Source organism: Daphnia magna, linkage group LG9, assembly GCF_020631705.1.
Source record: "Daphnia magna isolate NIES linkage group LG9, ASM2063170v1.1, whole genome shotgun sequence".
In the NCBI taxonomy this organism is placed as follows: domain Eukaryota; kingdom Metazoa; phylum Arthropoda; class Branchiopoda; order Diplostraca; family Daphniidae; genus Daphnia; species Daphnia magna.
In genome coordinates, this window is record NC_059190.1 from 5028368 (window position 1) to 5055500 (window position 27133).

The 27133-nt window shown below is 41.6% G+C and overlaps 17 pseudogenes; all 17 read left to right on the plus strand.

Annotated features, from left to right (window-relative positions):
• Positions 1–19381: 19381 nt before the first annotated feature.
• Positions 19382–19500, plus strand: LOC123476078 (annotated as a pseudogene).
• Positions 19501–19857: 357 nt separating this feature from the next.
• LOC123476032 lies at positions 19858–19976 on the plus strand (annotated as a pseudogene).
• A 357-nt stretch (positions 19977–20333) lies between these two features.
• Positions 20334–20452, plus strand: LOC123476043 (annotated as a pseudogene).
• A 357-nt stretch (positions 20453–20809) lies between these two features.
• LOC123476054 lies at positions 20810–20928 on the plus strand (annotated as a pseudogene).
• Positions 20929–21285: 357 nt separating this feature from the next.
• On the plus strand, positions 21286–21404 carry LOC123476065 (annotated as a pseudogene).
• A 357-nt stretch (positions 21405–21761) lies between these two features.
• LOC123476075 lies at positions 21762–21880 on the plus strand (annotated as a pseudogene).
• A 357-nt stretch (positions 21881–22237) lies between these two features.
• Positions 22238–22356, plus strand: LOC123476076 (annotated as a pseudogene).
• A 357-nt stretch (positions 22357–22713) lies between these two features.
• LOC123476033 lies at positions 22714–22832 on the plus strand (annotated as a pseudogene).
• Positions 22833–23189: 357 nt separating this feature from the next.
• Positions 23190–23308, plus strand: LOC123476034 (annotated as a pseudogene).
• Positions 23309–23665: 357 nt separating this feature from the next.
• On the plus strand, positions 23666–23784 carry LOC123476035 (annotated as a pseudogene).
• A 357-nt stretch (positions 23785–24141) lies between these two features.
• On the plus strand, positions 24142–24260 carry LOC123476036 (annotated as a pseudogene).
• A 357-nt stretch (positions 24261–24617) lies between these two features.
• Positions 24618–24736, plus strand: LOC123476037 (annotated as a pseudogene).
• A 357-nt stretch (positions 24737–25093) lies between these two features.
• LOC123476038 lies at positions 25094–25212 on the plus strand (annotated as a pseudogene).
• Positions 25213–25569: 357 nt separating this feature from the next.
• On the plus strand, positions 25570–25688 carry LOC123476039 (annotated as a pseudogene).
• A 357-nt stretch (positions 25689–26045) lies between these two features.
• Positions 26046–26164, plus strand: LOC123476040 (annotated as a pseudogene).
• A 358-nt stretch (positions 26165–26522) lies between these two features.
• On the plus strand, positions 26523–26641 carry LOC123476041 (annotated as a pseudogene).
• A 357-nt stretch (positions 26642–26998) lies between these two features.
• LOC123476042 lies at positions 26999–27117 on the plus strand (annotated as a pseudogene).
• Positions 27118–27133: the final 16 nt, after the last annotated feature.

The window sequence follows — 27133 nt, forward strand, 5'->3', positions numbered from 1 at the left end:
CAGTCAATGGAGCTGGTGAAAACACAATGAATTTAGGCTTGTTTGAGGGATGCAAATGGGAACGGTCTCTGAAGGTTGGTGAAAAGCAGTCAAGGGAGCTGTCAAAATACATGGTAATGTTGGTTGTTTCAGGGAAGCAAAAGAGAACGGTCTCCTAATTTTGTTGAAACACAGTCAAAGGAGCTGTCCAGAACTCAGAATTGGTGGTTGTTTGAGGGATGGAAAAGGGAACGGTCTCTTAATAATTTTGGAACACAGTAAAAGGAGCTGTCCAGAACACAAAGTTATAGTGGTTGTTTGAGGGCTGCAATAGGGAACGGTCTCTTAAAAGTGTTGGAACGCAGTCAGTGGAGCTGTTGAGAACAAAATGCAGTGATGGTTGATTAAGGGGTGCAAAAGGGAACGGTCTCTTAAAAGTGTTGGAACGCAATCAGTGGAGCTGTTGAAAACAGTATGCAGTGGTGACTGATTTAGGGGTGCAAAAGGGAACGGTCTCTTAAAAGTGTTTGAACGCAGTCAGTTGAGCTGTTGGGAACAAAATGAAGTGGTGGTTGTTTGAGGGGTGTAAAAGGAAACAGTCTCTGAAATGGGCTTCAATGCAGCAAAAGGGGCTGTTGAGAAGCCAAGGAATTGGTGGTTGTTTGAGGGATGCAAAAGGGAACGGTCTCTGAAGATTGTTGGAACACAGTCAAAGGGGCTGGTGAAAACAAAATGAATGGGGGCTTATTTGAGGGATGCAAAAGGGAACGGTCTCTTAAAAATGTTGAAACGCAGTCAGTGGAGCTGTTGAGAACAAAATGCAGTGGTGGTTGTTTGAGGGGTGCAAAAGGCAATGGTTTCTGAAATTAATTGGAATGCATTCAATGAAGCTGTAAAAAAAACAAAGAATATGTGGTTATTTGAGGGATGCAAAAGGGAACGGTCTCTGAAATTTGTTGGAATGCAGTCAAAGGAGCTGATAAAAAGACAATGAATTGGTGGCTGAAGTTGAAGAAAGCAAAAAAAATTCTATTACAGTGGGTATTGTATACGCAAATGCTTGAAATTAGTAAATTGTAATAGTTGACGGCGTAGAAAAATGTACGCATGATGTCGGCCATGTTGGAAAAGACGTGTAAATTAATTTACGGAATGCAGGGTTGTGATTGGCTGCAGCGAAAAATCACGTGACTCGCCTGCAACCAATGGCAGCGTGCGCTCGCATGAAATTTCTCGGACAAACAAACAGACAGATACACAAACAAATCCCGCCCACAAATACCCCATTCGCTTTTATATAGATAGGATAGTTACTGTGTTCCATAAACTTGAGAAAATAACATGATTCATTTATAGGAATGAAGTCCAATTTATAATTTTCTTCTTGAAATAAAAAGTAACGACTGCGTTTCCAAAGTTTGACAGAATGAAGTTGAATACATTCCATTTCCAAAAATTAAACATATATAAAAAAAAGATACAAAAATATTGTCGTAGCTTTCAACAAAGCAGTCCATTTAATGAATTGCTATAGAAATTATTTTTCCAAGTTTAAACAAATTGAAAAGAAACAGTCATTCAAATTTATAAGAACGCAGTCCAATGTCTAATTTCCTTATTGAAATGATAGTTGGTGACTGCGTTCCAGAAATATGAGAGGATGTTTCAATATTGGTTTGTTACTTAAAAATTAATAACTGGACTTTATTCTTTAAATTTCTGAGACCATCTCTTATTAGTCATTTAATCAATGAATATGTCCAGAAAAAGAAAAATGTCTCTTTATTTTCAAGAATGCAGTCAACCAATAAACACATATCTGGATTTACCATACTCTTAGTTTTACTGTTGGAAAAGGAACAATCTCAATAGTTATTAGAAACACAGTCCATTTTCTTATTTGATAAAAAAAAATAACTTGACTACGTTCCAAAAATTGATGCACAGTATAATAGAAGTTTAGGAGAAATATAATCTAAAATATAATTAGTAGGCTAACATAATACTTACCCATATGATTATCAGCAGCAAGTTTTAGTGACACTTAATAGTATTGATAAATACTGTTTAAATTTTGCATATGAAATAAATTGAATTTATTTTATTTTAAATGGAATAAGGTGTTCAGAAAGAAATCAATCTCCAATTCTATTGAACTTAAGAGTAAATTGTCTTGTCTCCTGTTTCAAGAGCATTCCAGCACGTCATCTAGTAATCATTTCATGAGGTGCGACATAAAAAAACTGCACGATAGAGGGAAATGAATTTTGGCGCGAATTTTAGCATCTTTTACTAAGAATATAGAAAATTATAAAAAAAATCAATAATTGCGTCGCAAAACTTTGAACCAGTAATTTGTTCTCCCGAAAAACATGTTTCGAACGATGATTTTGATGAAGAAAGTGTTATTGATAATATATTGTCACAAATATCGTTCACAGAAGATAACAACGAATATATTGTAACCGACTCAATTCGAGAAACCACCATTGAAGTAAACTCGGAGGAAGTTCATAAAACACCTAAAATCAATGAAAACCAAAATAGAACCAAAGAAACAAAGAAAGAATTAAAAGAAGAAATTAAAAACGAAGAAAGAAAACTGGAAAATGAACTAAAGAAAAAAAAAGAAAAATAGATCTAGAAAGTCGAGAAATAGAATATATGTTGAGAGAAATAAAAAAGAAGAAAAATGTAGGGGAACAAAGAAAAAAGGAAGCTGCAGAATCATAACGTTACAGGAAATTACCTGAAAATCAAGCTATTTCCATCCTAAATGAGCTTGAGAAAAAAAATCAAGAAGCGAGGAATGCTGTGCAAAAGTTTTCTTAGACAATTTCAATTAAATCTAAATTATTTCATATTTCTTCTTAGATAATTTCAATTAAATCAAAATTATTTCATACGGTCCATCAAAATTGTATTTAGACTTACTTACTTGTATTTACTTACCTTAATTTTAAGGGACCGTTCCTTTCACAAAATATCATTTAGCTGTGTCAACTGTCAAGAGAAAGTACGTTCCCTCAAAAACTAACATTATAAAGTCAAAATTTATGCGTCAAACTTCAAAATTTCTTAATTTTATTTCTTTTATGAAATTCATATTTACAATGAAAATGTAGTGAAAGTCAAGAGACTGTTACTTATTTCTCATTAATTACATGACTTACTAATGTGTTTTGTAAGGAACAATCTATTGAAATCGTTGTTTTGTTTTATTCGTAGAATTCATTTCACAATTTCAAGAGACCGTTTCTTTTTTAATTAGATGTGTTAATACTGAAAATCTAAGAACGGTCTCTTAAAATAATGTATAAAATCAACAATCAAAACAGAAAACCAACAACTTCAACTGACGGTTCCTTTTTAAAAATGTCATTTAGCTCTGTTAGGGTTTAAGAGCAGGGAAAGGCCTCTTAAAATTGCATTACCTATTTGGTAATGAAGGAAGAGAAAAGTTTCAAGAGAACGTTCATTGTTTTTCATTAATAACACAACTAAAGATTGTCTTTTTGAAGAAACAGTCTATAGGAATTGCTGGTTTCTTGGGTTTTGGTGTTAAATTTACATTAGAATTTCAAAAGACCGATACTTTCAAAAAAACTAATTTATTAAAAGAAATTTATAACTAACTAATAAACTATAAAAATAATAATAACTAACTAACTAATTTTGAAAAAAACATTATTTAAAACGGTTTTTAATACACTAAGCTATCTTAACAAACTTACCTCTTTCTCGTCTCAAAAATCTATAACTTTAAAATTTTTAAAGTGCCCAAAATCATGCCGTTACAATTGAGAGGTTAGTTGGGATGGCCAGGAAACATGCTCATCTACTAAGACGCCGGCGAGCTGCTTTAGAGCAATCAGAAAAGATGGCAGCATCTGCAAGACAATAAAAGTATGCCTTTGAATAAATGTCGTGTATTTATTGATGTTTTCTGAATAAATTCATGTTTCAGATTCCCTTGACTATTTTTTAAGTTAATAGAATATTATTTAAAAAATTATATTATTTAAAAATATATAATAATATTAGAAACAACAATTTCCAATCAAAACCTTGTCTACTGCATTCAAGAATTAGTCGTCCAAAAGCCTCATCCCGCCATTCACCTTAGTCAGTAGGCGGCAACTTACAGCCAATCACAGGATGCGTGCATCGCAAAAGTCTCAAAACTCCTCCCACATTTTTCCTTAGATTTTTATAGAGTATAGACTAGTATACGGCGGCCCGTCCCAGGACGGTAATAGGTGAAGTCTAGTATTTAGTCGGACCTGTCCTTAAGCCCCTTAATCCACTTCAAGCCCCTTTATCCACTTTAAGCCTCTTAATCCATGTTAAGCTGCTGAATCCAGGTAAAGCCCTTTAGTCTACTTTCAACTTAAAGCCCTTAATCTATGTTAAGCCGCGGAATCCACGTAAAGACCCTTAATCTACTTACCAACTTAATTATCCATTTGTATCCTCTTAATCTATGGTAAGCCGCTTTATCTACTTACAATTTATTAATCCACTTTAAGCCCAATAATCCACGCATTGTCAAGTCGTACCACTCATACACGTAACAAACCATGGAGGAAAAACAAATCATGGTTGAGCGCACTTGGGAATTGCCTCCAAGGCCATGCTCCTTACTTGGTCCTTTACATGCAGTTTTAGTGCTTTACCAATGCCCGTCCCCTGCCCGTCGTTTCTAACCTGTCCGTTGTTTCCGCCTTGCCCGAGGATCTCACCCTGTCGCGGGTCTCACCCAGCCCGTAGGTCTACACCTGCCCGCCGTTTTCCCCAGTCCGTCCTTTTACCCGCCCTGTCCGCGGAAATTCGAAAGAAAAAGGTTAAGCCTAGCCGGCGGTAGTTCGAACCCTTTTCAGGTAGTCGAACTTTTTTCAGGTAAAAAAAAGTCACGTGAACCCCCTCGAACCAATTGTAGCGCGCGCACAACGACAGTTACCCGGACAAACAAACAGGCAGATACACAAACAAATCCCTCCTACAAATACCCTTTGCGCATTAAAAGAAGTAGTAGACGATGCTAGTCCCCTGACCGTCGTTTCAAACCTGTTCTTTGTTTCCGCCCTTCCTGCGGGTCTCGCCCTGCCCGCCGTTTTCCTCCGTCCGTCCTTTAACCCGCCCTGTCCGCGCAAATTCGAAAGAAAAAGGTTAAGCCTAACCAGCTGCAGTTCGAACCCTTTTCAGGTGGTCGACCTTTTTCCAGGTAGTCAACCTTTTTTGCGCAGAAAAAGTTACGTGAACCCTCTCGAACCAATGGAAGCGCACGCACTGGAACCAAAGGGAACAATCTCTTAATGGTGTCGGAACGCAGTCAATTGAGCTGTCAAGAAAAAAAATGCAATGGTGGTTCTTTGAGGGATGAAAAAAGGAAATGGTGTCTAAAGGTTGTTGGAACGCAGTCAATAGAAATGTTAAGAAAACATGAAATGGTGCTTCTTTGAGGGATGCAAGAGGGAACGGAAACTTAGGGAGTTGTAAGAACTCAGTGAATTGGAGGTTGTTTGAGGGATGCAAAAGGGAATGGTCTCTCAGGTGTGTTGGAATGCAGTAAATTGATCTGTTGAGAACATAAAGAATAGGTGGTTGTTTGAGGGATGCAAAAGAACACAGTCTCTCAATGGTGATGGAATGCAGTCAAAGGAGCTATCCAAACACAATGAATTGGTGGTTCGTTAGGGAGAGCAAAAGGGAACGGTCTTTCAAGGTTGGTGGAACACAGTAAATGGAGCTGTGGAGATCAAAATGCAATGGTGGTTTTGTGAGAGATGCAAAAGGGCAGTCAGTGGAGCTGTTGAGAACAAAATGCAGTGGTGGTTGTTTGAAGGGAGCAAAAGGGAACAGTCTCTTAAAAGTGTTGGAACGCAGTCAGTGGAGCTGTTGAGAACAGAATGCAATAGTGGTTGATTGAGAGCTGCAAAAGGGAATGGTCTGTAAAGAGTGTTGGAAAGCAGTCAATGCTGCTGTTGAAAACACCAAGAATAGGTGGTTGTTTGAGGGATGCAAAAGGGAATGGTCTCTAAATCTTGTTGGAAAGCAGCCAATGGAGCTTTTGAAAACACAATGAATTGGGGCTTGTTTGAGGGATTCAAAAGGGAAAAATCCTCTGAAATTGTTTGAATGCAGTCAATGGAGCTGGGGAAAAGAAAAAGAATTGGGGCTTTTTTGAGGGATGCAAAAGGGAACGGTCTCTGAAGTGTGATGAAACACAGTCAATGGAGCTGCTACGAATACAAAGTAATGATGGTTGTTTGAGTTAAGCAAAAGGGAAAGGTCTCTTAGGGGTGTTGGATTGCAGCCAATGGAGCTGTTGAAAACACCATGAATTGGTACTTGTTTGAGGGATGAAAAAGGGAACAGTCTCTCAATTCGTTCTAAGAACTCAATGAATTGGTGGTTGTTTGAGGGATGCAGAAGGGAACGGTCTCTGAAAGGTGTAGGAATGCATGCAATGGAGCTGGTGGGAATGCAATGAATTGGTGCTTGGTTTAGGAGATGCAAAAGGAAACGGTGTCTTAAAAGTGTTGGAACGCAGTCAGTGGAGCTGTTGAGAACAAAATGCAGTGGCGGTTGTTTAAGGGGTGCAAAAGGGAACGGTCTCTCAAAAGTGTTAGAACGCAGTCAATGGAGCTGTCAAGAACACAATGAATTGGTGGTTGGTTGAATGATGCAAAAGGGAACGGTCTCTGAAGATTGATGGAACACAGTCAAAGGAGCTGGTGAAAACAATATGAATGGGTGGTTGTTTGAGGGATGCAAAAGGAAACAGTCTCTTTAAAGTGGTGGAATGCAGTCAAAGGGGCTGTCGAGAACACAATGAATTGGTGGTTGGTTGAGTGACGCAAAAGGAGACAATCTCTTTGGGGTGTTGGAAAGCAGTCAATGGAGATGGTGAAAACACAATGAATTGGGGCTTGTTTAAAGGATTCAAAAGGGAATAGTCTCTGAAAAGTGCTGGAATGCAGCCAATGGGGCTGTTGAGAACCCAAGGAATTGGTTGTTGTTTTAGGGATGCAAAAGGGAACAGTCTCTGAAGGGTGGTGAAACACAATTAATAGAGCTGTTATGAATACAAAGTAATGGTGGGGGTTCGAGGGACGCAAAAGGGAAAGGTCTCTTAAAGGTGCTGGATTGCAGCCAAATGAGCTGTTGAAAACACCATGAATTGGAGCTTGTTTTAGGGGATGCAAGAAGAGAACATTCTCTGATGGGTGGTGAAACACAGTCAAGGTAGCTGTTATGAATACTGTGACGGTGGATATTGGAGATAAACAAAAGGGAAAGGTTTCTTAAGAGTGTTGGAATGCAGTCAATGGAGCTGTAAAAAACAAAATGAATTGGTACTTGTTTGAGGGATTCAAAAGGGAACGGTCTCTAAATCAGCTGTTAGTACTCATAGAATTGGTAGTTGTTTGAGGGATGCAGAATGGAACGGTCTCTGAAAGGTGTTGGAATGCAGTCAATGTAGCTGGTGGTAATACAATGAATTGGTGCTTTGTTTAAGGCATGCAAAAGGAAACGGTCTATTAAAATGTTAAAACACAGTCAGGGGAGTTGTTGATAACCAAATGCAAGGTGGTTGTTTGAGAGGTGCAAAATGGAGCGGTCTCTTAAAAATGTTGAAACGCAGTCAAGGGAGCTGTTGAAAACAGAATCCAATAGCTGTGGTTTGAGGGGTGAAAAAGGGAACGATCTCTGAAAAGAACTGAAATGCAGCAAAAGGGACTGTTGAGAACCCAAGGAATTGGTGGTTGTTTGAGAGATGCAAAAGGGAACGGTCTCTGAAAAGTGCTGGATCAAAGCCAAAGGGGCTGTTTAGAACCCAAGGAAGGTGGTTGTTTGAGGAATGCAAAAGGGAACAGACTCTCAAGGGGTGTTGAACCCAGTCAATTGGGCTGTAAAGAACACAATGAATGCGTGGTTGTTCGAGGGATGCAAAAGGGAACGGTCTCTTAAAAGTGTTGAAACACAGTCAAGGGAGCTGTTGAGAACAGTATCCAATAGCTGTGGTTTGAGGGCTACAAAAGGGAACGGTCTCTTAAAAGTGTTGGAACACAGTCAGTGGAGCTGTTGGGAACAAAATGCAGTGGTGGTTGTTTCATGGGTGCAAAAAGGAACAGTCTCTCAAGGGTGTTGAAAAGGAGTCAATGCAGCTGTTGATAACACAAAGAATAGGTGGTTGTTAAAGGGATTCAAAAGGGAACGGTCTCTGAAGATTGTTGGAACGCAGGCAATGGAGGTGGTGAAAACAAAATGAATTGGGCTTGTTTGAGGGATACAGCTAATCAGAATACAATGAATTGGTGGTTTGAGGGATGCAGAAGGGAACGGTATCTTAAAAGTGTTGGAACGCAGTCAGTGAAGCTTTTGAGAACAGCAATCAATAGTGGTTGTTGAGTGCTCCAAGGGGAACGGTCTTTAAATGGTGTTGGAATGCAGTCAATGGAGCTGGTGAGAACACAATGAATTGGTGGTTGTTTGAGGGATGGAAAAGGAAACGATCACTGAAGGTTGGTCAAAAGCAGTTAAGGGAGCTGTTAAAATACATGGTAATGTTGGTTGTTTCAGGGAAGCAAAAGAGAACGGTCTCTTAATTTTGTTGGAACACAGTCAAAGGAGCTGTCCAGAACACAAATTAATAGTGGTTGTTTGAGGGCTGCAAAAGGGAACGGTCTCTTAAAGTGTTGGATACAATCAATGGAGCTGGTGAAAACACAAAGAATTGAGGCTTGTTTGAGGGATGCAAAAGGGAACGGTCTCTTAAAAGTGTTGGAACGCAGTCAGGGGAGCTGTTGAGAACAGTATCTAATAGCTTGGGTTTGATGACTGAAAAAGGGACCGGTCTCTTAAAAGTGTTGGAACGCAGTCAGGGGCTGTTTAGAACAGTAAGCAATAGTGGTTGTTTGAGGGCTGCAAAAGGGAACGGTCTCTGAAGATTGCTTGGACGCAGTCAATGGAGCTGGTGAAAACGCAAAGAATTGGGTCTTGTTTGAGGGATGCAAAAGGGAACAGTCTCTCAAGGTTGTTGGAAGGCAGTCAATGGAGCTGTTTAAAAACCAAAGAATATGTGGTTGTTTGAGGGATGCAAAAGGGAACGGTCTCTGAAGGGTGTTGAAACGCAGTCAAAGCTGTAAACAACAAAATGAATTGGTGGTTGTTTGAGGGATGCAAAAGGGAACAGTCTATTAAGGGTGGTGAAAAGCATTCAAGGGAGCTGTCAGGAATACATTGTAATGTTGGTTGTTTGAGCGAAGCAAAAGGGAACGGTCTCATAATTTTGTTGGAACGCAGTCAAAGGAGCTGTCCAGAACACAAATTAATAGTGGTTGTTTGAGGGGTGCAAAAGGGAACAGACTCTGAAATTTGTTGGAAGCAGTCAAAGGAGATATTAAGAAAACAAAGATTATGTGCTTCTTTGAGGGGTGGAAAAGGGAACGGTCTCTTAAAAGTGTTGGAACGCAGTCAGTGGAGCTGTTGAGAACAAAATTGCAGTGATGGTTGTTTGAGGGGTGCAAAATGGAACGGTCACTTAAAAGTATTGGAACGCAGTCAGTGGAGCTGTTGAGAACAAAATTGCAGTGATGGTTGTTTGAGGGGTGCAAAAGGGAACGGTCTCTTAAAAGTATTGGAACACAGTCAGTGGAACTGTTGAGAACAGTAAGCAATTGTGGTTGTTTGAGTGATGCAAAAGGGAACGGTCTCTAAAAAGTGTTGGAACGCAGCCAATGCAACTGTTGAAAACCCAAAGAATAGGTGGTTGTTTCTGGGATGCAAAAGGTAACGGTCTCTGAAGATTGTTGGAACACTGGAACACAGTCAATGGAGCTAGTGAAAACAAAAGAAATTGGGGCTTGTTTGAGGGATGCAAAAGGGAACGGTCTCTCAATGGTGTTGGATACAGTCAATGGAGCTGGTGAAAACACAATGAAATGAGGCTTGTTTGAGGGACGCAAATGGGAACGGTCTCTTAAGGGTGCTGGAAAGCAGTCAAAGGAGCTGTTGAGAACATAAAGAATGTGTGATTGTTGAGTGATGCAAAAGGGAACGGTCCCTCAAAGGTGTTGGAATGCAGTCAAGGAAGCTGCGAACAACACAATGAATTGGTGGCTGTTTGAGGGGTGCAAAAGGGAACGGTCTCTGAAGATTGTTGGAACACAGTCAAAGGAGCTGGTGAAAACAAAATGAATGGAGGTTATTTGAGGGATGCAAAAGGTAACGGTCTCATAAAAGTTTTGGAACGCAGTTAGTGGAGCAGTTGAGAACAAAATGCAATGGTAGGTGTTTGAGGGGTGCAAAAGGCAACCGTTTATGAAATTAATTGGAATGCAGTCAATGAAGCTGTAAAAAAAACAAAGAATATGTGGTTATTTGAAGGATGCAAAAGGGAACGGTCTCTGAAATTTGTTGGTATGCAGTCAATGGAGCTGTTGGGAACAAAATTGCAGTAGTGGTTGTTTGAGGGATGAAAAAGGCAACAGTCTCTGAAATGTGTTGGAATGCATTCAATGGAGATGTTAAGAAAACAAAGATTGTGTGGATTTTTGAGGGATGCAAAAGGGAACGGTCACTCAAGGTTGCTGGAATGCAGTGAATGGAGCTGATGAGAAGACAATAAATTGGTGGCTTGAGTTGAAGGAAGCAAATAAACAGTCTATTACAGTTTGTTATTGCATATTTTATTGCTTGAAATTAGTGAATAGTAATGGTAGACGGCGTAGAAAAATGTAAGTGTGATGTCAGCCATGTTGGAAAAGACGTGTAAATTAATTTGCGGAATGCAGGGTTGTGATTGGCTGCAGCAAAAATCAAGTGACTCGCATACAACCAATGACAGCGTGCGCCTACACGAAATTTCTCGGACAAACAAACAGACAGACAGACACACAAACAAATCCCGCCCACAAATACCCCTTTCGCTTTTATAAAGGTAGGAGGATTCATAAAATGACAGTGATTTTAGTGATGAATGGTAAACATAAATATAAATCAACAAAAACAAGTTTCCGTTTGTAGTATAAGCAAGGATGACTCTCCTAGCGTGTAATGGTACCTCTTGAATTTTAGTTTGATTCACAGTTTAGATCTTAAATTAAGTCATGATATTTTTATTCAAAACCAATAACAAGTACTGAACATTTTGTGTTCTATTCCACAAATTCATAAAATAACAGTGATTTTTAGGTTTAAGGGTAAACATGAATTTTAATCAACAAAAACAAGTTTCCGTTTGTAGTATAATCAAGGATGACTCTCTTGTCATGTAATGGTACCTCTTGAATTTTCGTTTGATTCACAGTTCAGTTCCTCAATTAGTCATGATATTTTTATTCAAAACCAATAACAAGTACTGAACATTATGTGTTTTATTCAACTGATTCATAAAATGACAGTGATTTTCGAGTTGAAGGGTAAACATAAATGTAAATCAACAAAACCCAGTTTCCATTTGTAGTATAAGCAAGGATAACTCTCCTATCGTGTAATGGTACCTCTTGAATTTTCGTTTGATTCACAGTTCAGTTCTTCAATTAGTCATGATATTTTTATTCAAAACCAACAATACGTACTGAACATTGTGTGTTTTATTCTACAGATTCATAAAATGACAGCTATTTTTGGGTTGAAGGGTAAACATGAATTTTAATCAACAAAAACAAGTTTCCGTTTGTAGGATAATCAAGAATAACTTTCTTGTGATGTAATTATATCTCTTGAATTTTCGTTTGATTCACAGTGTAGTTCCAATGTACTTTTTCGCTTAGTACCGGATGCTAAGAGATGCAAATGTGTAATGTCAATGGACTTTGCCACTCTGGCCGCATGTCAGAGGACTCAAAAGCCCGTCTATGGCCGGCCATAGAAGAAGTCTAATGTAGTGATTCAGACTAGTTGTTAGTGCTGTTAGTGCTTTCACTGTGTAATGCTGTGTGTGTGTCGTGTAAGCTGTCTATGACTGAATACATCCCTTAACCCAGTGAATCTGTTACATGTTGGAGATGCTCCTGCGTTGTTCACTGATCAGGGGTCAAATTTTGAACACGATACTTTTGCTTAGCCAATACTTAACTTAGAGATCAGTCTGACTTATCCCTGAGAGATTTTCCTTGGGAAAGATTGAAGGCTATCCCGTGGTTATGGGCCCAAAAATGTTTATTGTTTCCCCAGGGGTTCCAGCCGGGTTTTGATTGGTTGTCAATTGGAGGGAATTATCGCGGGTAAACTGGGGAACTTTTCGTTTTTATTTATTTTTTATTCGATTCGCCGTATTAAACTACGTGTCTGGGCAAATTTTCAAGTCTGTTGGTGTTGTTCTTCATTTTATATATTTATTTATTCGGTCGAAATTCAAATTTTTGAGGTTCCCGCCGGTTTGTGATTGGCTGCAAAATTGGGGGGAATTATCGCGTGTAAACTGTGGAACTTTTCGTTTTCATTTATTTCTTATTCGATTCGCCGTATTAAACTACGTGTCTAAGCAGAATTTCAAATCTGTTGGTGTTTGTGTTCATTTTATAACTTTTATTTTGTGTTTGACTGTTTGTTTACAAATATCGTACGCGGCTGTCGTTTGTCATTTGTTTTATTAGCATTTTAAGAACAACGAAGTCAGCCGTGAAAACTGCTTGTACAATCAGTCATTCGTGTGGTGCCATCTAGTGGCAAAGGCAACGACGAAATGTGCGATCCTAACCTAACCTAACCCACCGTAGCGTTTTGGCTCTACAACTATTTCACTTATTTTAGCAATCTCGGGCCTTTTATTACTTTTATATTATTATTTTATTATTGATCAACCTAACCGGTACTTGGTTTCAAACTAGGCTATCCCGTTGCTGTTTTTTTAATTGAATAATTGCGCAATAGCGCGCCACTTCACCATTCAGCCCGGTTCAGCCATTGACGTATGCCCAACTAAATCTCGAAGGCGGACACCCAGTGGCCTTATCGATAAGTCGCAATTTTAAACAAAAATTAAAAAGTTAAGTAACATAATCCAGTAAAAAAAGAGATAAGTTAAGCAAGAAAATGGAGATAAGTCCAATGATACCTTATCTCTATAAGTTTGTACTTTCGACGCATTTCATCACTAAATTTAGCAAAATATTTGTGGTTGTTCTATAAGAAAAAATTAAAAACGCGTCTGCTAGACTATTTGTTTTGAAATTGACAGCTCAGCAAATAAATAAGTGTCAAAAAAGTTACAAAAGTGCACAAAATGGAATCTGGAAATTCCACGTCCATCGACATAGTTATCTTCTTCCATGAACGAATTATATGATTTATTGAGCAAATCTAGTAAAAATTGCTGCTGACGACTAAGATATTAATATCTTATATATTACTTACCTTATCTTCAATGTATAAATCCAACAGATAATCCATCTCGCGATTGTACCAAATATCGCGTTTCACTTTCTCCTTCATTCCGTCAGTTTTCGGCCCTATTTCATCCAAATATACCCTGTGCAAAAACAACACTGCAAACACATCAAAATAATTTTTAAATACTTATGTCATGCTTGTTTCGTGTAAATTCGTCTGCTTTGTTTTCAGAAATCGTTTGCAAGCTTCAACGTCATTGGCCGAAATTAGCCCCGCCTTACTTTTGACAAGTTTAGCGAAAAAATGCTAAGCCGACATAAGTATCGACATTTTTTTTTTCAAAATCACGTCTTAAGTGAAGAACGATAAGTTTCACTTATCGAGCCGAATTTGATAGCCAACTCCAAGCCTTATGTCGGCTTGGCAAAAGTTGGCTTAAGTCGACTTTTGGCTAAGCAAAAGTACGGTGTTCAAAATTCGACCCCGGGTACACGTTTTAACTCGGGTAGGTGTTCGCTGTAAGGTGTCTCTGGAAAACGAGCTCGGCAATTTATTGCCGGGCACGAGGCCACAGCAATGGTCTGGGAGGGCGTGTATTTGACAGTGTGATTGCAGCAGATCTTCTTGTGAATGTCACAATGGAGAAGTGTGATAGTAGACACTGGGGAAAGGAGCCGTAGACGAGCAGCAGAAGAGGCTACCAAGGAGATTCAGACCTATTACTTGGGTTTGAGGGCGGTGACACCTCTAGCACGATTTTCAACAGGATTGCAGGCAGCAAGCGCTGCTTCAGCTCAGTTAAAGGGCCGTTCAAGAGGCCCTCATGGAAAAGTGAGTGACCTCACTTTGGGACAGAAAGGTACATGGTTTGCCAGTGAAGTTTCTCTACCGCGGGAGGTTCCAGATCCGTCACAATTCCAGTCGGATTCCGAGCCACAGGGCGAGGAATTCGAGGACGCACAGAGCTACCAGGATTCTCGGAAACCGGAAGCAAGGGGTGCTGTGAAAGGAAGGGTCATACGAGTCGGTAGCTGTACGTAAGCAGTACGAGGGGGCTCGTGAGGTAGGGAACGAAGGAGGGGTGAACGCACGTACCGGGGCGGGTAAAGAGATGCAGCAGGAAGTGCGGGTCGTCTGTGATCAGGGATCGCGCACGCGTCATGCAGATTTCGACGACTGCGAGTCGCTTATCCCGCAGGTGTCAATCTCCAGTGTCCAGGAAAGGATCGACGAGCAGTGGAGGAAGTCGTACGACCCTAATACGCTCGGAACGCAGGGGTTGGTGACCGGAAACCGAGAGGTGCGGCAGGGATCGGCGCGGGTGGAAGGCGCTGCCGAAAGAACACGCATAGTTAGCGTGGAAGCCGATACCAATAGGGTTATCAACCGATCGTCGGGTACCGACAGCGGACAGCCGTCGGAAGCTTGGGGTGACAAGGAGCGAGGGGTTTGGAAAGAAGAATCCTACGCAAAGGCCTACGGCCTAGAGCGTTTAGTACTCCGCAGGAAGCGGCAACGGTGAGACAGGGACGCGGCGGATTCAGCGTCAGAGGATCGCCAAGCTGACAGTCTCTGGAGGATCCTGAACTCGAGTAAGACCCGTTTTTGGAAGAGGAAGAAGACATAGTGGAACGCCCAATTTTCCATTACAAGGAGCCGGAAAAGTTCCAGGGCACGCCAAAGGAAAACGCAACTGAGTGGATAGACCGGTTCGAAAGGATTGGTCGCCATAATCGTTGGTCTAATAACGATCTTGCAAGGGCTATTGATGTGTCGCTCGAGGTTGCTGCCTACAAATGGATTGTAGGCTTTGAGGCGAGAAACGCACGTCCGGAGCACTGGGAGGACCAGGTGGTCCAAGTAGCTGAAACGGACGACGAGCCAGCGCACTACAGAGAGGTGTGTGGGCTCAAAGACGCGTGGTTCCTGAAGCAGTTCGTGGCGGTAAACCTGAAGCGGCAGACGGAAGGGAAGCTGCGCATGCGGGTCCAAGGGAAGGAGGAAGACATCACGGAATACTACCATGATGTTATGGATATGTGTCGCATTGTTCAGCCAGACATGGTTGAAGAGGTGCGCATAGATCACCTTTTAAGGGGACTGAGCTGGGCTCTCTACGAGAGGCTTTACGTGTTAGCCATTAAATCTTGTGAGGAATTCCTGGAGGAGGCAAGACTTCACGCGGATGCCGTAAAAACAGCCTATGAGATGGGGTACGAGGATGCGCGTAGAGAGTGCGAGAAGCCTGCGGTCGGGGCAGTAGACCTTGACCAGGTGCAAGACCTACAGCGCCAGGTTCAAGAACTGAGGGACGAGCTAGCCCGGGCAGGAGGTCCTTCGAAGAGGAAGGAGAAGCAAGGAGGGAAAAGCGAATGTAACAAGAAGCAGAAAAAGAAAAATGTGATTCGTTGTTTTAATTGCAATGAAGAAGGACACATTGCGAGAAGCTGCCAGAAAGAAAAGAAGAAGAGGGCGACGAAACCTAAGAAACCGAGGGGGAGGAGCCTAAGGCGGCCTGCGCGGTGATTGGCGGACCCCAGTCTACGGGAATGACCAATGGTTATCGTCCACCGACCGAAGAAATTTGGATTGGTGGACGACCGGTCGATGCCTTGGTGGACACGGGAGCAATAATTTCAGTTCTTTTGCCATCATTGGCGAGTAAATTGAAATTGAAAATAGTCCCGTGGGAAGGACTGATGGTCGTTACGGCTGATGGACAACCGATGAACCCCCGGGGAAAGGTTTCTTTAACGGTCACGAATAAAAACGCGTCCGTGGAGGGTGAAGCCTTGGCCCTAAAGACGTTTGGACCAAAATTTATCATGGGCAGAAATCTACTGAATCTGTTTCGAGAGCTAAAAATTTGTTTTAGCGATCCACCAATAGTGGAACTCAGCGCAATCCACATGGAAGCGAGCAGTGGGAACGAAACAGTGAGGAAAGTGACAGCAATGGTGCGGATGACGGTGCCGAAAAGAAGTGCGGTGCCAGTGAAAGTGTCAATCCCTGAGTCGGGAGGAGATGACACGATTATTTTACTCAGACCATCGAAGAAACTGCTGCAGAATAGCGGACTGTCGGCGGGTCACCCGCTGATCGACTGCTTGAAAACGGATGCAGTGGTTCACGGGATGAACGTCGATCATGCGGATCATGTGATCGTAGAGGGAACATCCATCGGTCACCTAGTGCCCGTCGACCAGACTAGTAATCTCTCTCTGGAAGTTTGTGAGGGGGAGGGGGTGCAGCTGGGGAAGTGAGGGAACGGTCGGGAAAATCGCTGGAGCCAGCGGCATTCGATCAAAGTGTGGCGTCGACCTTAGCGGCGCAAGATCGAAACGACCTAATTGAGCTGCTGATAGAGTTCCAGGATGTGTTTGCTGACAGCGGTGATTGTTTGGGCCAGTGCACTGTGCTTGAGCATGCTATCCCAACGAGAGGGGTGGCACCGATTAAACAACTGCCAAGGAGACGTGCATGGAGGGACCGGGAATTGATTAAGGATGGGGTTAACAAGATGCTTAAGCAGGAAGTTATAGACCCTGATAAAAGCCTGTGGTCATCGTCCAATGTCCTGGTGAAGAAAAAGGACGGGAAGTGGCGATTCTGCATTGACTACAGGCGGCTGAATGAAGAGACAACGAAAGATGTTTACCCACTCCGCGCATAGACGATGCACTGTCCAAATTGTAGGGAGCGGCTCACTTTGGGTTGCAGACCTTCAGAGCGGGGTACTGGCAGGTGCCAGTCACGGAAGCTGAAATGCCGAAGACAGCTTTCGTTACACCGGATGGCCCTTACCAGTTCCGGGTAATGCCGTTTGGGCTATGCTCAGCCCCGAGCACATTCCAACGGCTAATGGATATGGTGTTGGCAGGATTGGAGTGGACCGATTGCCTGGTCTTCATGGATGACGTGGTCATCTTTGGAAAAGATGCCAAAAAGCATTTGGAAAGACTAGGAAAAGTCTTGTTGTGCTTCCGAAAGGCTTATTTAAAGCTGAAGATGGAAAAATGAGACTTTGGGAACGAGCGTGTGCGGATGCTGGGTCACGTGGTAAGCAAGGCCAGAATCGAACCTGTTCCGGAGCACTGTAAGGCTATAGAAATGTTCAAGGGGCAACACCTTAATGCCAATGAAAAGGTAAGCGGAAGTAGGTGAAGAGTTTTGTAGGCGTTTGCTCATTTTACCGCAAGTTTGTTACGAATTTCACCCAGGTAGCGTATCCGCTTACGGTAATGGAAGGTAAAGGGGTTTTTCGTTGGGGAGAGCCGGAACGGAACGGTTTTGCCGAGCTGAACGCTGCGCTGGTGAAAGCAGCACAGCTTGCTCATCCGGATTATTCAAAGAATTTCGAAGTGCGTCGAGATGCCTGTGATTACGGCATGGGGGCGGAGATGATGCAAGAAAGAAACGGGAAACCCCATGCCAATTTGTTTCGTCATCAGAGTGTTGAACAAGTCGGATAGAAATTACACGATAACGGAAAAAGAGTGCCTCAGCATTGTATGGGCTGTAAAGAAGTTTTGGTCATACATTTGGGGTACGAAAATTGTGGTAAAAACCGATCATCATGCCTTATGTTGGCTGATGACGAAGCAGGAGCTAAGTGGCCGGCTTGAGAGATGGAGTTTGTCGTTGCAAGAGTACGACATTTCCATCCACTGCATGAAAGGAGGCTTGCACGAGGACGCAGATGCCCTATCGCGTTACCCTATACAAGAAAGGGGTGAGGAAGAGCAGGTGCTGTACATCCCAGTCGCGGCCATAGGCTTGGATACGCGGTCTTGGGCGGATGGTCAAGACCGGGTGAAGCAGTGGAGATGGATCAAGCAAGTAATGATCAAGAAAAGCTCCACCCAGTACGAAAACTTCATGCTGAAGACGGTTTTGTTGTACCTGAGAACAACCAGGTTCGGACAAGAGTTTGATCGGCTTTGTGTGCCAACGGAACGTCGGAAGGAGGCATTGTCGTGGGTTCATGATGAACCCACGGCTGGGCACCTGGGGCAAACAAAGACTCTGGTGTGAGCTAGGCAGAGATTTTATTGGCCTAAAATGGACAGGGTGGTTACCCGTTATGTCCAAAGCTGCAAGAGTTGCCAGACCCGGAAGCCTGATCATGGGAAGAAGAAGTGGCTGATGGAGATAACGCAGGTGGGGGGACCCATCGAGCGTATCGGCATTGATGTCCTTGGCCCATTCCCGCGATCACGAAACGGGAACACAAACATCGTTGTGGCGGTAAACTACCTTACGAAATGGGTAGGAGCCAGGGCCCTGCCGGATGCCACGGCCCGACAAATCGCAAAATTCTTGGTCGAGACGTAGTGGTACGACATGGATTTCCACGGGAGTTGACCTCTACCAGGGGAAGTGTTTTACGGTTGAATTCACCCGTGAAGTGTTGGCCATGTTGCGAAAGTTGCAGAAAAGTTGAGAATCTAGAGCATGCCGACACCGACTTGGATGTCGAGCGTGCCGGATCCAGCTCGGGGGTCGCGCGTGCTGACACTGGCTCGGAAGAAGCAAGAACCGAAACTGAAGAGGGTATGGCGTGTGCCGAAACCGACACGAGTGAGACACTTGAAGCCGACACTGGTGTGACACCCGACAACAGCACTGCTGCGGCAGCTGTGGAGCCACCAGCCAGGAGAGAAAAGGGGAGAATGAGGCATCGGCCATTGGAGCCGATTGCCGAAATGGGCGAAGGCCTACAAGACAAAAAGGATTCCGTGGTCTCAGCAGCAACGGAATTACCGGCGGGTTGCCTTACCAGGAAGAAACGGGCAACCGGTTGGATGAAGAATATGCTGTTCTTCACATTGGTCTGTGTCGTAGGCCAAATGGTTCAAGCAAATGAAATGAGAGGGAAGATGAATGTGAATTTCTATTTCATAGAAGAATCATCGTTCTTTTTCATAAAAGAATAGTGGTTCAACGAACACGATGGTTACCAGTCCAATATCCTTAATTATAGAAATCAATCGTCCTTGTGTAGGTTTCAATGTTGGAAAATCATTCCTTGAGTGTATTCAATTCAGTTTCGTGTTAAAACGACAACGGCCATACCACGCAGAAAAAACCTGGTCTCGTTAACTCCCAGAAGTTAAGCTGCTTCGTGTCCCGTTAGTACCTAGAAGGGTGACCGCTTGCGAATACGGGATGCTGTTGGCATCAAACCTTTTATAACCAGCAAGAGTTTCGAAAATGAATCAAAGTTTTAGTTGAAACCATCTCGTGGTGAATATTGATACTTTATTCAACGCCATCTAGGGGTGAATTTTGATATTTCATCTCGTAAACAGTGATAGCTATTTTTTAAACACCAACAAGGGAAGTGTAGAGTGTTTCATTACCAGCAGTGACTTTACCGATGAATGTGAATTTCTATTTCATAGAAAAATAGTGGCTCAACGAACACGATGGTTACCAGTCCAATATCCTTAATTATAGAAATCAATCGTCCTTGTGTAGGTTTCAATGTTGGAAAATCATTCCTTGAGTGTATTCAATTCAGTTTCGTGTTAAAACGACAACGGCCATACCACGCAGAAAAAACCTGGTCTCGTCAGCTCCCAGAAGTTAAGCTGCGTCGGGTCCCGTTAGTACCTAGAAGGATGACCGCTTGGGAATACGGGATGCTGTTGGCATCAAACCTTTTATAACCAGCAAGAGTTTCGAAAATGAATCAAAGTTTTAGTTGAAACCATCTCGTGGTGAATATTGATACTTTATTCAACGCCATCTAGGGGTGAATTTTGATATTTCATCTCGTAAACAGTGATAGCTATTTTTTAAACACCAACAAGGGAAGTGTAGAGTGTTTCATTACCAGCAGTGACTTTACCGATGAATGTGAATTTCTATTTCATAGAAAAATAGTGGCTCAACGAACACGATGGTTACCAGTCCAATATCCTTAATTATAGAAATCAATCGTCCTTGTGTAGGTTTCAATGTTGGAAAATCATTCCTTGAGTGTATTCAATTCAGTTTCGTGTTAAAACGACAACGGCCATACCACGCAGAAAAAACCTGGTCTCGTCAGCTCCCAGAAGTTAAGCTGCGTCGGGTCCCGTTAGTACCTAGAAGGATGACCGCTTGGGAATACGGGATGCTGTTGGCATCAAACCTTTTATAACCAGCAAGAGTTTCGAAAATGAATCAAAGTTTTAGTTGAAACCATCTCGTGGTGAATATTGATACTTTATTCAACGCCATCTAGGGGTGAATTTTGATATTTCATCTCGTAAACAGTGATAGCTATTTTTTAAACACCAACAAGGGAAGTGTAGAGTGTTTCATTACCAGCAGTGACTTTACCGATGAATGTGAATTTCTATTTCATAGAAAAATAGTGGCTCAACGAACACGATGGTTACCAGTCCAATATCCTTAATTATAGAAATCAATCGTCCTTGTGTAGGTTTCAATGTTGGAAAATCATTCCTTGAGTGTATTCAATTCAGTTTCGTGTTAAAACGACAACGGCCATACCACGCAGAAAAAACCTGGTCTCGTCAGCTCCCAGAAGTTAAGCTGCGTCGGGTCCCGTTAGTACCTAGAAGGATGACCGCTTGGGAATACGGGATGCTGTTGGCATCAAACCTTTTATAACCAGCAAGAGTTTCGAAAATGAATCAAAGTTTTAGTTGAAACCATCTCGTGGTGAATATTGATACTTTATTCAACGCCATCTAGGGGTGAATTTTGATATTTCATCTCGTAAACAGTGATAGCTATTTTTTAAACACCAACAAGGGAAGTGTAGAGTGTTTCATTACCAGCAGTGACTTTACCGATGAATGTGAATTTCTATTTCATAGAAAAATAGTGGCTCAACGAACACGATGGTTACCAGTCCAATATCCTTAATTATAGAAATCAATCGTCCTTGTGTAGGTTTCAATGTTGGAAAATCATTCCTTGAGTGTATTCAATTCAGTTTCGTGTTAAAACGACAACGGCCATACCACGCAGAAAAAACCTGGTCTCGTCAGCTCCCAGAAGTTAAGCTGCGTCGGGTCCCGTTAGTACCTAGAAGGATGACCGCTTGGGAATACGGGATGCTGTTGGCATCAAACCTTTTATAACCAGCAAGAGTTTCGAAAATGAATCAAAGTTTTAGTTGAAACCATCTCGTGGTGAATATTGATACTTTATTCAACGCCATCTAGGGGTGAATTTTGATATTTCATCTCGTAAACAGTGATAGCTATTTTTTAAACACCAACAAGGGAAGTGTAGAGTGTTTCATTACCAGCAGTGACTTTACCGATGAATGTGAATTTCTATTTCATAGAAAAATAGTGGCTCAACGAACACGATGGTTACCAGTCCAATATCCTTAATTATAGAAATCAATCGTCCTTGTGTAGGTTTCAATGTTGGAAAATCATTCCTTGAGTGTATTCAATTCAGTTTCGTGTTAAAACGACAACGGCCATACCACGCAGAAAAAACCTGGTCTCGTCAGCTCCCAGAAGTTAAGCTGCGCGGGGTCCCGTTAGTACCTAGAAGGATGACCGCTTGGGAATACGGGATGCTGTTGGCATCAAACCTTTTATAACCAGCAAGAGTTTCGAAAATGAATCAAAGTTTTAGTTGAAACCATCTCGTGGTGAATATTGATACTTTATTCAACGCCATCTAGGGGTGAATTTTGATATTTCATCTCGTAAACAGTGATAGCTATTTTTTAAACACCAACAAGGGAAGTGTAGAGTGTTTCATTACCAGCAGTGACTTTACCGATGAATGTGAATTTCTATTTCATAGAAAAATAGTGGCTCAACGAACACGATGGTTACCAGTCCAATATCCTTAATTATAGAAATCAATCGTCCTTGTGTAGGTTTCAATGTTGGAAAATCATTCCTTGAGTGTATTCAATTCAGTTTCGTGTTAAAACGACAACGGCCATACCACGCAGAAAAAACCTGGTCTCGTCAGCTCCCAGAAGTTAAGCTGCGTCGGGTCCCGTTAGTACCTAGAAGGATGACCGCTTGGGAATACGGGATGCTGTTGGCATCAAACCTTTTATAACCAGCAAGAGTTTCGAAAATGAATCAAAGTTTTAGTTGAAACCATCTCGTGGTGAATATTGATACTTTATTCAACGCCATCTAGGGGTGAATTTTGATATTTCATCTCGTAAACAGTGATAGCTATTTTTTAAACACCAACAAGGGAAGTGTAGAGTGTTTCATTACCAGCAGTGACTTTACCGATGAATGTGAATTTCTATTTCATAGAAAAATAGTGGCTCAACGAACACGATGGTTACCAGTCCAATATCCTTAATTATAGAAATCAATCGTCCTTGTGTAGGTTTCAATGTTGGAAAATCATTCCTTGAGTGTATTCAATTCAGTTTCGTGTTAAAACGACAACGGCCATACCACGCAGAAAAAACCTGGTCTCGTCAGCTCCCAGAAGTTAAGCTGCGTCGGGTCCCGTTAGTACCTAGAAGGATGACCGCTTGGGAATACGGGATGCTGTTGGCATCAAACCTTTTATAACCAGCAAGAGTTTCGAAAATGAATCAAAGTTTTAGTTGAAACCATCTCGTGGTGAATATTGATACTTTATTCAACGCCATCTAGGGGTGAATTTTGATATTTCATCTCGTAAACAGTGATAGCTATTTTTTAAACACCAACAAGGGAAGTGTAGAGTGTTTCATTACCAGCAGTGACTTTACCGATGAATGTGAATTTCTATTTCATAGAAAAATAGTGGCTCAACGAACACGATGGTTACCAGTCCAATATCCTTAATTATAGAAATCAATCGTCCTTGTGTAGGTTTCAATGTTGGAAAATCATTCCTTGAGTGTATTCAATTCAGTTTCGTGTTAAAACGACAACGGCCATACCACGCAGAAAAAACCTGGTCTCGTCAGCTCCCAGAAGTTAAGCTGCGTCGGGTCCCGTTAGTACCTAGAAGGATGACCGCTTGGGAATACGGGATGCTGTTGGCATCAAACCTTTTATAACCAGCAAGAGTTTCGAAAATGAATCAAAGTTTTAGTTGAAACCATCTCGTGGTGAATATTGATACTTTATTCAACGCCATCTAGGGGTGAATTTTGATATTTCATCTCGTAAACAGTGATAGCTATTTTTTAAACACCAACAAGGGAAGTGTAGAGTGTTTCATTACCAGCAGTGACTTTACCGATGAATGTGAATTTCTATTTCATAGAAAAATAGTGGCTCAACGAACACGATGGTTACCAGTCCAATATCCTTAATTATAGAAATCAATCGTCCTTGTGTAGGTTTCAATGTTGGAAAATCATTCCTTGAGTGTATTCAATTCAGTTTCGTGTTAAAACGACAACGGCCATACCACGCAGAAAAAACCTGGTCTCGTCAGCTCCCAGAAGTTAAGCTGCGTCGGGTCCCGTTAGTACCTAGAAGGATGACCGCTTGGGAATACGGGATGCTGTTGGCATCAAACCTTTTATAACCAGCAAGAGTTTCGAAAATGAATCAAAGTTTTAGTTGAAACCATCTCGTGGTGAATATTGATACTTTATTCAACGCCATCTAGGGGTGAATTTTGATATTTCATCTCGTAAACAGTGATAGCTATTTTTTAAACACCAACAAGGGAAGTGTAGAGTGTTTCATTACCAGCAGTGACTTTACCGATGAATGTGAATTTCTATTTCATAGAAAAATAGTGGCTCAACGAACACGATGGTTACCAGTCCAATATCCTTAATTATAGAAATCAATCGTCCTTGTGTAGGTTTCAATGTTGGAAAATCATTCCTTGAGTGTATTCAATTCAGTTTCGTGTTAAAACGACAACGGCCATACCACGCAGAAAAAACCTGGTCTCGTCAGCTCCCAGAAGTTAAGCTGCGTCGGGTCCCGTTAGTACCTAGAAGGATGACCGCTTGGGAATACGGGATGCTGTTGGCATCAAACCTTTTATAACCAGCAAGAGTTTCGAAAATGAATCAAAGTTTTAGTTGAAACCATCTCGTGGTGAATATTGATACTTTATTCAACGCCATCTAGGGGTGAATTTTGATATTTCATCTCGTAAACAGTGATAGCTATTTTTTAAACACCAACAAGGGAAGTGTAGAGTGTTTCATTACCAGCAGTGACTTTACCGATGAATGTGAATTTCTATTTCATAGAAAAATAGTGGCTCAACGAACACGATGGTTACCAGTCCAATATCCTTAATTATAGAAATCAATCGTCCTTGTGTAGGTTTCAATGTTGGAAAATCATTCCTTGAGTGTATTCAATTCAGTTTCGTGTTAAAACGACAACGGCCATACCACGCAGAAAAAACCTGGTCTCGTCAGCTCCCAGAAGTTAAGCTGCGTCGGGTCCCGTTAGTACCTAGAAGGATGACCGCTTGGGAATACGGGATGCTGTTGGCATCAAACCTTTTATAACCAGCAAGAGTTTCGAAAATGAATCAAAGTTTTAGTTGAAACCATCTCGTGGTGAATATTGATACTTTATTCAACGCCATCTAGGGGTGAATTTTGATATTTCATCTCGTAAACAGTGATAGCTATTTTTTAAACACCAACAAGGGAAGTGTAGAGTGTTTCATTACCAGCAGTGACTTTACCGATGAATGTGAATTTCTATTTCATAGAAAAATAGTGGCTCAACGAACACGATGGTTACCAGTCCAATATCCTTAATTATAGAAATCAATCGTCCTTGTGTAGGTTTCAATGTTGGAAAATCATTCCTTGAGTGTATTCAATTCAGTTTCGTGTTAAAACGACAACGGCCATACCACGCAGAAAAAACCTGGTCTCGTCAGCTCCCAGAAGTTAAGCTGCGTCGGGTCCCGTTAGTACCTAGAAGGATGACCGCTTGGGAATACGGGATGCTGTTGGCATCAAACCTTTTATAACCAGCAAGAGTTTCGAAAATGAATCAAAGTTTTAGTTGAAACCATCTCGTGGTGAATATTGATACTTTATTCAACGCCATCTAGGGGTGAATTTTGATATTTCATCTCGTAAACAGTGATAGCTATTTTTTAAACACCAACAAGGGAAGTGTAGAGTGTTTCATTACCAGCAGTGACTTTACCGATGAATGTGAATTTCTATTTCATAGAAAAATAGTGGCTCAACGAACACGATGGTTACCAGTCCAATATCCTTAATTATAGAAATCAATCGTCCTTGTGTAGGTTTCAATGTTGGAAAATCATTCCTTGAGTGTATTCAATTCAGTTTCGTGTTAAAACGACAACGGCCATACCACGCAGAAAAAACCTGGTCTCGTCAGCTCCCAGAAGTTAAGCTGCGTCGGGTCCCGTTAGTACCTAGAAGGATGACCGCTTGGGAATACGGGATGCTGTTGGCATCAAACCTTTTATAACCAGCAAGAGTTTCGAAAATGAATCAAAGTTTTAGTTGAAACCATCTCGTGGTGAATATTGATACTTTATTCAACGCCATCTAGGGGTGAATTTTGATATTTCATCTCGTAAACAGTGATAGCTATTTTTTAAACACCAACAAGGGAAGTGTAGAGTGTTTCATTACCAGCAGTGACTTTACCGATGAATGTGAATTTCTATTTCATAGAAAAATAGTGGCTCAACGAACACGATGGTTACCAGTCCAATATCCTTAATTATAGAAATCAATCGTCCTTGTGTAGGTTTCAATGTTGGAAAATCATTCCTTGAGTGTATTCAATTCAGTTTCGTGTTAAAACGACAACGGCCATACCACGCAGAAAAAACCTGGTCTCGTCAGCTCCCAGAAGTTAAGCTGCGTCGGGTCCCGTTAGTACCTAGAAGGATGACCGCTTGGGAATACGGGATGCTGTTGGCATCAAACCTTTTATAACCAGCAAGAGTTTCGAAAATGAATCAAAGTTTTAGTTGAAACCATCTCGTGGTGAATATTGATACTTTATTCAACGCCATCTAGGGGTGAATTTTGATATTTCATCTCGTAAACAGTGATAGCTATTTTTTAAACACCAACAAGGGAAGTGTAGAGTGTTTCATTACCAGCAGTGACTTTACCGATGAATGTGAATTTCTATTTCATAGAAAAATAGTGGCTCAACGAACACGATGGTTACCAGTCCAATAGTCCTTAATTATAGAAATCAATCGTCCTTGTGTAGGTTTCAATGTTGGAAAATCATTCCTTGAGTGTATTCAATTCAGTTTCGTGTTAAAACGACAACGGCCATACCACGCAGAAAAAACCTGGTCTCGTCAGCTCCCAGAAGTTAAGCTGCGTCGGGTCCCGTTAGTACCTAGAAGGATGACCGCTTGGGAATACGGGATGCTGTTGGCATCAAACCTTTTATAACCAGCAAGAGTTTCGAAAATGAATCAAAGTTTTAGTTGAAACCATCTCGTGGTGAATATTGATACTTTATTCAACGCCATCTAGGGGTGAATTTTGATATTTCATCTCGTAAACAGTGATAGCTATTTTTTAAACACCAACAAGGGAAGTGTAGAGTGTTTCATTACCAGCAGTGACTTTACCGATGAATGTGAATTTCTATTTCATAGAAAAATAGTGGCTCAACGAACACGATGGTTACCAGTCCAATATCCTTAATTATAGAAATCAATCGTCCTTGTGTAGGTTTCAATGTTGGAAAATCATTCCTTGAGTGTATTCAATTCAGTTTCGTGTTAAAACGACAACGGCCATACCACGCAGAAAAAACCTGGTCTCGTCAGCTCCCAGAAGTTAAGCTGCGTCGGGTCCCGTTAGTACCTAGAAGGATGACCGCTTGGGAATACGGGATGCTGTTGGCATCAAACCTTTTATAAC